Consider the following 12457-nt stretch of genomic DNA (forward strand, 5'->3'; position numbering starts at 1 on the left):
GTTGGTCACAGTTTACTGTTTTATTGCTGTTTTTGCAGCTTTACTTTGAGTAATACTTGTTTAGATGGTATTTATAATGAACATGATCTTTGTAGTGTTTAATAAAACAACTTCAGCCATTTATGTAAACAGAAACTTCTTGTTAAAAGTGTGTGCATGTTGACCCTGACGCAAAATGAGAGGGAAGGAGTACATGTACGAATCATATGTAGACATAAAACGATCACAGGTGTTCTACTTTACATCAGAAATGCATGAAACATTTTAGTTTTCCGTTATGGAAAGAAAAAAGTTTTAAAAAGTGAATTTAAAGATGGTGACAGATGCAGAAACTCGTGGGGGTCAAGTGAAGGGGACTTGGCAGTGATGACCATCATCTGTGTGTGTGGCAGCACAGTCATGTACAACATCACTGATCCTCACTGGGGGTCTGTCAGATTGATTTCATCACTGAACACCAGATTCTTCCTTTTCCTTCATTAAATCAGGTGAAAGTTGTGTTTAAAACATCCTTCAGTAGAAAACCTGACCAGGACGGCACACTGCACACTGCAGGTGTGAAAATGTTCAGGCTGCATAATAACTCAGTGCTTCGGCCACCAGGAGGCGCTGTGTGATCAAGATGTGCCCACTTTCTTAACAGCTTATAGTTGTTCGTCTCCTCTTTAGGTTGTTTTTTCCGGGTGGGAACAGGAAGTGGAGAACACTCCTGCACGAGTTTGAAGTTTCAGACTGAAAAACTGGGCTCATCATGTCAGACACGTCATCAGCTCACAGGATTCAGAGATTAAATGCAAATTACTGAGCCCCCACATCCGTGAGTCCCACCAGGCTGAGCGTGAGAGGCAGGTGTTTGGCTTCAGTGCCACATTGTAATGTGTAACATATGGCCTGGACATGTCCTGTAATGGGTGTTTTCATGTGTTTTTTGAGTTGTGCAATCACAAACTTAGAGATAACACTTTACAGATGCCCCAAGAGACACATTAAGTATTACAGCAGAGGCGGGGGGTGGGGGGGGGGGTGGGGGGGTAAGAGGGTGATGTGTTATAACATGAAGTTAAGGCCTCCACATTCAACCCTTTGGCATTAAAAATATGACATTTTGTAGATCATATGTCTGTGTGTCTGTCTGTCAGGCTGCTGTCACAGACAGATCCACAGCCGCCCCTCTCACAGCCGGGTCAACCCTTACGCCGTCACCATGAATGACACCCAGCGGGGGGGTCACCAGCAAGGCGTAGAAGAGGGTGGCGCAGTGGGTGTAGAAGGTCCACCCGAGGTGCTGCAGCCACTTTACAGTAAAAATACTTAAATAAACCAGAATAAGACCAATAAAATGGTAATTGTATTAAATCAAAGGTCAGATGTGATGATTATAATTAGGGGGCTAAAACATGCAAAACCACCACAAGGCACCTTTAATGAACACACATTATGCAGTGGAACAGAGTGCGGCCTGTGAAAAGTTCTTGAATATGTACATTTGGTTTTGATGGACAATGCTTGTTAAGGTTTTATAGATCCAGGCTGACGGGGTCATATGAGGTCATGTCTTACAGTAACCTTTGATGTGATGATGTGAAGAGCAGGTGTTATAGAGACCGACAAACACCGTCAAAGGGATTTTTCACAACCTGCTCATCCAAATGTTCTGATTAATGTCTGATCACTGACTATAAAATATTAGTAAATGCTTCATTAACAATGAAAACCACCATTAGTTGTAAAGTGTGCCCTATTTGAAAAAAAGGACTGAATGATCTGCACTAATTCAGGACCTATATGATGAAAATGTGGAAACATTTATCATAATTCAGTTTTAGTGACTTAGCGACTTGCGTTAAAAAAGTCTAGGGGAATTTTGTTTTGACTTTTCATGTGATAAAGCAATCCAAGCAGCTGATGTACCACTGTTTTATTGTTTACAGTAGACACTGTTCTCCATACAGTAAAGATGACATCACGGTAGATGGACGCTCGCACAGCCGGGCTGGAAACGATGCGCAGCTGTGGAAGCCGTCGGCGGCGCTGCAGAGGGCAAAGAGTCCCTCGCTGGCCCCCTCAGTCTGAACCAGCCACTGAGGCGAACAGAGACTCATTGTGTACACACAAACTCCACAGATAACAGGGTTGTCAGCACAGTCGCTGGATTCCTCATATTACCCTCCCACACACACAAACACTGACTCTTCAGTGCATCTGATAGTTTGACTTTCTGGATGATGTTTGTTAATTTTTATTTGCTGGAAGAAGCCGCAGCTCGTCTGGAGTCGGTGGAGCTCCAAGAGATTTTTAGTGCGTGAACTGATTGAAGTATCCACAGCCTTTGAGCAAGGCACATAATCAGACAGCTGCCGTACCTTTCACGTGGTGGGTTGCCACGTTCAGTCCTCACACAGAGATGAACACACTTTTGTCGTGCACGCTGGATGCTTTGGTCCTTTCCACTGACTGAAAACACAGCAGGACAAATTAGACCCGAGCTTTTATCAAATCTGTGCACTCTTTAAATAAAAAAAGTTATGATCATTGACGTTGTTTGTATATTTTAATATTTTGCCTTTGAAATAACCAAAAGTGGCCAAACATGGTGTCTGTATACTTTTGAGCCCTTTTTGGCCTTGGACTGTTTATCACCCTTAGCTCCAATGAAGGTAATACTTAATGCTCCAGCACACAGTGGTATCTTAGGCAATACTGTTCCTCCACCCGTGTGGTAACACATTGAGGAGGCCTCTTCCAACAACAAAGCCAGCTCCATAAAGAAATGATTATTCCCAGTTTGCTGTGGACGAATGTGACCGACCTGCAAAGAACCCTGACCTCAACCCCATCCAACACCTTTGGGATGAACTGGAGCACTGAGCCAGATGTTATCAGCAATCAGCAGGGCTGGACCTCACTGAATGGGAGCAAAATCTGTGCACCCGGGTTCAACGTCTGGTGGAAATCCTGAAACTGTTATCGCAGCAGAATAATGGCCATGTTTCTTGGAGTCTATGGGCAAACAGTGCAGATCATGATTGGCTGTAGCCGTTGTAAGAGCTCTCAGCTTGTCAGGCTCAGCTCTACCTCGTCAGATTTGACTCACTTTCATCAGTCTAAACTGGCCTCTCAGCCTCAGCTGTATTAGGCTAAGCTGTGCTAATGCTAACATATTAGCATAGTAACACACTAAAACTCTCTCTCGCACACATACACACACACTCTGTCCTCAACTGACCAGAAGCAGGTAATATATGTCTCTATGTGTGTGCGTGCGTCCCATGGGATGGGGTGAGGGTGGTTTGGGGTGTAGTTAGGGCTGTCAGATCCTGTCCAGTGTGCCAAAACAAACACACCCGTCACCAGGAGGTTACAGCCCGTCAGGGAAATGTGCAGTTTGACTGACGAGAGCAAACAGTCAGCCGACCTTGTGGCTTCACATCTCTGTGGGAGTCTCTGCCGTATATTTCCTCTCTGTTTGGTGAAACTTTATCATCCAGTTCTGGGTGGAAATTCATGTAAACCTTCACTCTAGTTCACATCATAGCAAATGTGTTCTGTTAATGGAATTACATCCTCCTGGTCTGACTGTCACCGAATGGAAATAATCTTTCTCAACTCTTATCTCAATTTTCTGTGTACTTTTCCTGCAGCTGTGATGTGCATTCAACAACAGGAATCAAATTTATTGCATGAGAAACGGAGAGACATGTTAGCTTTATGTAGATCCTTATATGCCAGACGTCCATTTGCAGTGTTGACGTGCAGACAGGGAAAACAGAGCGTGCACCGTCACTTCCTTTGTTTATATGAGGGAATTTGGTGCAATGGCGGATGTGGCCAAAACAGTGCTGGTGCTAACCTTGCTAACAGGACATTTTACATGTTTACACATCAGAATGCACCGTGGAGGTCAATGCTACATAATCCAACACTCCCACAACACAGACCAACGTCGCCAATGCCACCACCTTTGGTCGAGACCCGGTCATGACTTTCTGAATCCTGCTTGGTGCAGTCTCACACAAGCCCTGACAAGGCCAATCCGGCAGCTGTGTGATCTGTAGCACTGTTGTGGAGGGACTTGAAGGCTGTGCTACATTTGACTCCAACTCTGCCGTAACGTGGCACGGACAACGTCGAGACATGTCCAAGAAAACCAACAACACAGAGCTATGTGATATTTATTGTTGCCCAGTTCAGCTTCCGTGTTTTGGCGGGTACGAAGACGATTCCAGTTTTGATCTGCATTCCGAAACTGAAAGAGTGCCCCAATCTGGATCAGATAGTTCAGAATAAGAGTACAAGTACAGCTCAGACCGGAATGTGATATGGATTATCTAGAATTTCTACTATCAGCATGATCTAGTCTTTATTCGTCATCAGCAAGGAGATGCATGTAAATGTAATTGCAGGACAAGCGGGAAACAGATCACGTCTGAGAAACAGATAAAAGCAGACAAAAACAGACCCTCAGAACCAGGTGAATGACGTGTACATGCATGCACATGAACACAAACACGTATACATATACTGTATGTGGTTTTATCTGATTGAAGAGTGGAAGCTGTGTTGGCAGGATCTGTTGCAGCAACCGAGATGACATTGTAACAAGCCTGTTACAGCCAAAGGTGCCCACAAGGAAAGATTAATTACACTAATAAGCAGAGCCTATAATGTCAGGCTTTGCCCTGGGCTTTGCACAGTCATGATTGATGAATGCTTCGTCAGCAGCTCTGAGCCCTCTAAATGGTGTGAATGTGATTCCCTTTTCTTGGAAAAGTTCTCTGCACACTGGACTCAAATATTGTGACATTTAACATTCTGCTGGCATTTAGCAGCAGCCCTGAAGATAGCGGGAGTCTCCCATTATGCCTGCGTGCTTCTGCTGAAGGAGACTGAAAGCTCTGATAGATATTTAGCATTTTCAGAGAAGCATGTACGAACCTGCAAAGACCACGAGTGAAGGCAGGAGCTTTCATATCTGCTGAGGTTGTGTAGAGGCCCTTGAAAATCCAATTTGTAAATAATCCAGGAAGAAGCCAAAGAAGTCAAAATACATAAAGTGACGGCAGTTTCCTGCGCCCTCTGGTCACAACAAAAGCAATCAGACTAATTATTCATTGGATGTAAAAGTAGAAAAATATAGATAATCTTCTAGAGCCAGTTTGAAGCTGTAAGCGCAGATTTGTGTATTAAAGATCTTCTGTGGAGTTTTGCACTGCGTGAGGCTGCATGACTTCAGGTTTATATAGCTCTTGATGAGTATTCAAACAAGAATATCAGAGAGCTTCAATAAAGTAAAGTCAGTCACAAAGACCTCCTCCTTGAAAGACTGTGGGAATTTGCAGCAGATACGGACCGATGATGTAGTGGAGGACCAAAAAGACCATTGAAGAAACACAATTCAAATGAAAAGATGCAATGATGATCACAACAACAGACAAGACTTGGTGTAGTTGAAGTGTAAAAGCCAAATTGGTCAAACCGCATCTTAAGCAGACCGAACCGATAGACCTTTCTAACTGCAGACATTTTGGCCTGTCGTAACAGGAAAAGCTTGTGTGTCACTGGTCAGGCTGTATTCCATTCAGGTGCTGCTTTCCACCCCTTGATAACACACAATAAGGCCAACACACAGTATCCAGCATGTCTGAATGCAGTCATTAGCAGCTAATGGAGGAGCCTCAGCCACTCATCTCGCCCTGTTAGCATTTATTTTATCTGTGTGTTTACCCACAGCTGGCTGATGCCCCATTAATGTACAGCTAGGTCAAGATTACTATCTCTGTGAATCGTGTGTGGTCTGTTATCTAGAAATTTACCAGAATAGACTTTTATAAGCAGATGAGACAGATCTCTTGCTGCTTTGGCTTCTCCTCGTTTTGTTTTCCTGCTTTGGGCCACACTGGTTGTGTGTCTCTCTCAGCTGGTTGGACTTTGTCCCGCAATGACTGCAGGGATGAAAATGACATTTAGTGGCAACGTTAACGACCCCCGATGAGTGAATGACATGAATGACAGTTAATGATATGAGCCCTCCCACTAATGATGCTACTGCTGCCAGCTTTAGCATAAAACCACAAGATAAATACCACAGTGTGGATGCTAACGTGCTAATGACAGCTCATGATACAGCTGAGGCTTATAAAGTAGAGAAAGGCAGAGGTTTAACTGAAAAGCCAAAAGTCCATGAAACCTTAAAGGAACAGATTTACAAAGGGAGCTGTTAGCCTAGCTTAGCATAAAGACTGAAAACAGGGGCAAACAGCTAGCCTGGCTAACTATCCAACGGTTAAAGAATCCGCCCACCAGCAGCTCTGAAGCTCACTGATTATTGCCTTACATCTTGTTTAATTCATGTAGATCTCTGTATCACCACAACATTAACACAATCACGGGATCACATGAGCAGAGAGGCCATCTTGCCATGCTTCAAGTTAAGTGTTTGTTGTCAAACCACAGCAGTTCAGACTGATTGAACTACTGCAGCCATAGATGGCCGTGTTAGAAAACAGCACCAATGGCTCCTAAAAAGGTTAACGTCGATGCTAGAGCATCATCATTGTAAACATTGCTTAATATAAACTCAGAGTTTCTTAATTCTCAAAACTTTATGTTGTAATTTTCCCTCAATTGTGCAATTAATATAATTTTCTTTCCCTGAAGCTTTAAGTTTAAGTTATTAAAGTTCTTATCATTTCTGTAAGAGCAGAGTGGAGAGCATTAAGGGTTTCACTTTGTTTGGCTGTTTTATCCCTTTAAGTTATTTAATGCATATTTCCCCATAATATATTCTTATCCCAAACAGTCTGAGGGAATTTTAAAGAATGAAATTAAGGGGTCCTGTTTTCTATTAAATGTGAAGGGAAGTTGCTTCTGCCAGCTCCTCAGCTCTTCTGAAAGTACTTTGCGTCTGGCAGGAAGTGAATGTGTTGTCAGTGTAATGAGACGGAGCAGAAATAAAGATCTGCCCTCCATCCATCCACACTTCAGCATAAAAACAAGTTTTATGTTTTATGTGCTGAGAGCTGAAAGCACTTTAACTTTTTACTGCACAGCCTGCAGTCTCAGCCTCTGTGTGTGTGTGTCTGTGTGTGTGTCTGTGTGTTAGTGTGTGTGGTACCGTGATGAGAGCCAGATACAGTTAAAAACCTGTTGTGTGAGTGTGAGTGAGTGTGTGTGTGTGTGTGTGTGTGTCTGGTGTCGGTACACTGTGTCAGAGCTGTAGCTCAGCTCTCTGGTTTACACGTCACCAAACTGTGTGCAGCTGCTGACGTCTGCTGCTTTCACTCAGTTCAGGTTTCATCCTCCTCTTCAACAGAGAGGTCGTCTATTCTGTTCCACGCTGACAGGATGTATTCTCTATCAGCGCTCTGCAGCCCTTCATTGGACCCATATCTTGTATTTCATGGCTGCACCTTCCCATCAAACTGAAATATTCTGCAGGTTTTGTGCATCAATTTAAACACATTTCCCCAAAATTCAACCCAGACATGTTTGTAAATAGATAATGTTTGGCTGCGCAGCTTGGCAGTGGCACCTTGAGGTTTAATAATGGAACTGTCCAATATACCTGCAGCACAGCATCAATCAGGGACTTGACATTGAAGGACAGTGCAGTTCTTCTTCCAAGCTTGGTCTTATGTTCATATTATTTGCTCCTATCAGTTGTGATATTACTGACCAGCTGACTCAATTGCAAAGATCTGGGAACACAAGTTCAGTGTAACGTCTAACAACAGGTTGTGAGCAAACCTCATGGCAAAGCATCCTTTCATCAGTTGAACACACTCAGAGGTTTTATTGCTATAGGTGTTGGTGGGCTGGTATGAGCAGCTGCTTGTGGTGGCTGATGTTTGCTAAGCTTAGCAAAAGGTCGATAGCTGACTGTGAAACAATTGGGAAAAATGGTTAGAGAATTTATTAGTCCCCCATTTTGAGGCTAAATTATCATGTTCCCATGTGACTCTCTCTGCTCTCAGGCATATACAGGACACATTACTGACTGTCTCTACCTGTGAGAGGAACTTAATGATCATCCATGCATGACCATCACACCATTTGCTATCCAGTAAACCACGTGTGCTGTCATCTGCACACGATGCACTTCAACCACACGCAGCAGTAACATGCTTTATCACCACCTGTGCAGATTTTTTCTGACCACAAAGTTTTCAGTCTTCACATTTCTCTGGATAATCAAGTTTGCACATAATTACGGCTTATTGTGGGTGATGGCGCGTCCTTTACAAATCCCTTCAAAGCTGGACTCAAACCCCAGCGGTGAGGCAGTGAGCTCATCTGCTGTCCCCTGTGTTGGTGTAATTACAGCCTCTAACCCTCCATCAGGGTTTTCTCTCTGTGTGGCGGCTCAGCCAGACTGTTTTGAGGAATGACTAAATCACAGACTTCCCCTGAACGCACAAACAGTTCGCTCTGTCACACTTTAGGGACTCGGCGGTCCAATTCATCCAGACAGAGGAGCAAGGAGTGTCACAGTACTTTGATTCAATTCCTGGATCAGTGTTTTACCACCAACAATACATTTCTAGCACTGCATGAAAAACCTTGAAGCTCATTATCCTATATATTTATACTGTATACTGTTCTTATTCAGTATTTCATAGCTCAATAACATCTAAAGTACCAAGGGATTGGATCTTTCTGGAGATATTTGGACAGTTTAAGCGGCAGGAGACTTTGATCAGACCCAGGAACTTTACCTCTGCTGCTGCCACTGTAACCGCCGAGTAAGCAGTGAAAAGTGGATGAAAGAGGGGGGACTGAGGAAAAACATCATGATTTTCTCTTCAATTAAAAGAGTGAAAACCTCAGGCATTAAAAAAAAAAAACAACGCAGCAATTAAGTTCTGTTCCAGAGAAACTGACGTGAATCTCGCAGCCAATAATAACTTTTATTTGCATCTCGTGATCTCCTCATTTAGTTTCATTCTTGAGGGCGTTATGAAGTTTTCTATTTCTAATTTAACTTGTGTTTTGTTTGGTCAGCCAGTGAGAGGCGCTGCACAACAAACATGTCATTTACACCTTCAAGCATGTTCATATGGGCAAAAAAAAAGGCCCATAATTTGTGCTGTGTTTGTTTATACTTCGAGCTTCTGCTGTTGTGTGTCGCAGCAGGAGGAAGAGGAGGAGGAGGAGGAGGAGGCCCAGTTTGACTGAAGGCAAAACATCTATCAAAGTGAAAAGGCTCCCTGTCCCTCAGCGTACAGTAGTAATCATTTTAAGAGCCGGTGTGACTTTATAGAGGAAATAGTAGTTGAAAAAAGCAGCTTTGATGTTTGTTATTGGCTTTAAATATTCGGAGTCTCTGCTGCCTTCATCTCCCCCTCCCACCTCCACCGCTCTCTCTCACACTGTGAACGTTTACTGCTCTGTTTACACGCAGAAAAAATGTTCACAGATAAATTTGGTGAAAACGTCATGGAATTTTTTGCGGAAAAAATATCATTATTCAGGTTATCCTCAATCCAAATATTTCGCCTGTTTTACTCAGTTTTGTTTCCAGCACTGACATGTGACCTCTGAACACTCTCTTCTCTCATCCAGATTTGCCAAATTCCTGTTTTAATGTGGCCTGTCTTTAAACTGTGACAGCTTTAAGTTTATTGTCTTCAACAGGAAAGTTTGGACGACGTGCAGATTGAACAGAAGACACATTAAACTTCGATATTTCTGGTAGATGTTGTGAGGACTCAAAACAGGTGGTTGGACATTGTTCAGACACAAGGTCTCTGAAGGAAAATAAGCCCACAGAGGATCAGGCAGGCCAGCGAAAACCAGCGTGGATAATTAGGGGGAATAAGGGGCAGGTGTGCCGGCAGGTACTGATCAGGTGAGGGAGGAGCTGAGGACAAATGCTGAACAAAATCAATCCTTTTCACACAACATATTGACATGTCAGAATAGGAAAAACAATAAACTGAATGATGGCTGAATTCCATTTAGCACCTGTAGCGCATGTTGGCTCGTGCCGAATCCACACAAACACTTTTCAAAACGCAGCTTTTTCTGAGCATCATTGAAAACAGACGCTTCTGCTAAACTTCTTCCAGTGTTGACGTGCAGACAGATAACAGTGTGTGCGCCGTTATCTCCTTTGTTTACATGAGGCAACTTTGTGCAACCGTGGACGTGGCCAAAATAGTGCTGGTGCTAATGTTGCTAACAGGAGTTTTAATGGGATTTATCTTAATGGAATGAAATTCAGAGAATCAGAGCATCAATCAGTCATTGATCATTGTTGTCTATCAGGATCTGGATGCAGATCAAAGAAACAAACGGTTTTCAGGACTGTGCAGCCTCAGATATGGACCGAGAGAACTTTCTAATTTGATCTGTTTTAGCTAAATATTTTTGTCTTCAATACCCCAAAAGATCATTTTTTCTTTCTTCTTTTTGTTCTTTTTCTTTTTCGAGTGCATGATGTGGCAGAGAAGTGTGTGTGACCTTCACAGAACTGTTACACCTTTAGCTTCGAGTCTGCGAGCACACGAGTGATCTTCAACATGTTCACACCTGCAGAACTGCAGATGGATAATTCAACAGCAATTGAGAACTTAATTGTGGCTCTTCCCTTCATGTTAACTCCGACAGCTGCCACGTATGCAGGGAGAGAGAGTGAGCAGGGTGGGTGAGAGAGGTGAGGAAAAAAGAGAGAAAAGGGTGTGAGAGGGGAAAATAAAAGAAGGGAGGCAGACAAACTGAGGGAAAAGGGAGGAAGGCTGAAAGAGATGATAAGTGATGTGGGAGGAGGAAGGAGAGAGTCTCACGGTGTAACGACACCTCACCCCTCCTCTCCTCCTCCTCCTCCTCCTCCTCCTCCTCCTCTTCGCTCCATCATCGGCTTCCAGGCAGAATGGAAATGCCACGTTGCAGAGCAGCTTTTTTTCTCCCTCCCTTCCTCCCTCCCGTCCAGCTGTTCCTCACATCAGCTCCGCTCTGCACTGTGGGAACAGACAGGAGCAATCCATCGACCCGGAGCGAGCGTTCGCATAAAAGAGCACGAGGAAAGGATTTGGAGCTCGATTGCTTCTGTCTATTGGTGGACGGCAGGTGTTTGAAAAGTGAATCATGAATCTGGGCCCTGATGAGGTAAATGTTCCACAGGCTGAAAGGGCTGAATGTTTTCACTGAGTTACGGCCTCACAGGGACTCTTTGACATTGAACATGTTCACGAGTAATATAATGCAAGGCAAGACTTAAACACACTTATGTAGATATAAACACACTGATACTAAACCCCAGCTGCCTTTAAAGAGACCTTCTGCTCGCATATCTTGCATAACTTACATGCAGCTTACCTTTCCAATACATTTATGGTACATGTGGGGAATAAATAAGTAAATCTAAATTGTATAGCATCTACTTTAAGTGCGTATACACTTCTCTATGACCATGCTTGCTAAATGCTAACGCCACCATGCTAACATGCTCAAATAACAATGCTAACATGCTAATGTTAAGCAGGTAAGAGGATTACCATGTTCACCATGTTAGTTTAGTGTGTTAGCGTGCTAGCATTCGCTGATCAGAATTAAATACAAAGTGAACCGTAGGCCAGACGATGGCACGAGATGAAAAGTTTAAAGGAAGACCAAAGTTAGGACAGTTCATCCTGAGTGAGACATGAATGTCTGAATCAACTGTCGTGGCAAATCCACAGGACCTTTAACACAAAACCACAAATGTCAGCCTCATGGTGGACTGACAAACCAGCTGCTAGCTGCTACTGATGTCATAGGAAAAGACGGACAATCAGGCTTTTATGTGAGCGACTAAAGTCTGGTTGGATTAAGAAGGTGAATGTTTACAAAAAAAGATGTGAAGTCAACAAAATGAAGATAAAAATAACAATGCTTATTTACACAAAACTTCTCTCAAGTGGAATTAACTTCAGGTTTATTAGGTTTCCAGTAAGCAGCACGAACACTGATAAACGTGAATCTCCACCAGCTCCATGACTGCTGTCCTGTAGCTCAGCTGACCTTTGACCTCTATCCTCCCTGAGGAGGAGGAGGGATGTCGTAGGGTCAAGTAGGCGACATCAAAGACAAGTTAAAGTCCATTGAAATTAGATGTAGTGTTCTCTCTGTGTATTCAGCTGATTTACGCTCACTGGCTCCTTGTGTCTGCAGCCGACTTTTATTTCCATGTTCGGAAGCTGTGTGACATCTTTAAGACACAGAGACGTAAAGCTGTGGAGGACAGGGAGGCCAACAGCTGTGCAAAGTCTTTGACTTCAATACCGCTGGCTGTGGTCCTGTCTTAAGCTTTAAGTCAGTGTGGATTTATTCAGCATTTAACAAATCTTTTCCAAGCATTAACCAGATTGTTTGGCTGAATAAACGTAACAATGAATATCTGAATCAACCCTGAACAGATGGACTGTATACAGCAATCATTCCACTCCTGTTAAAACTGCTGCTCCACTCATTCTGAAGT

The sequence above is a fragment of the Chaetodon auriga genome, chromosome 9 (assembly GCF_051107435.1).
Source record: "Chaetodon auriga isolate fChaAug3 chromosome 9, fChaAug3.hap1, whole genome shotgun sequence".
Lineage (NCBI taxonomy): Eukaryota > Metazoa > Chordata > Actinopteri > Chaetodontiformes > Chaetodontidae > Chaetodon > Chaetodon auriga.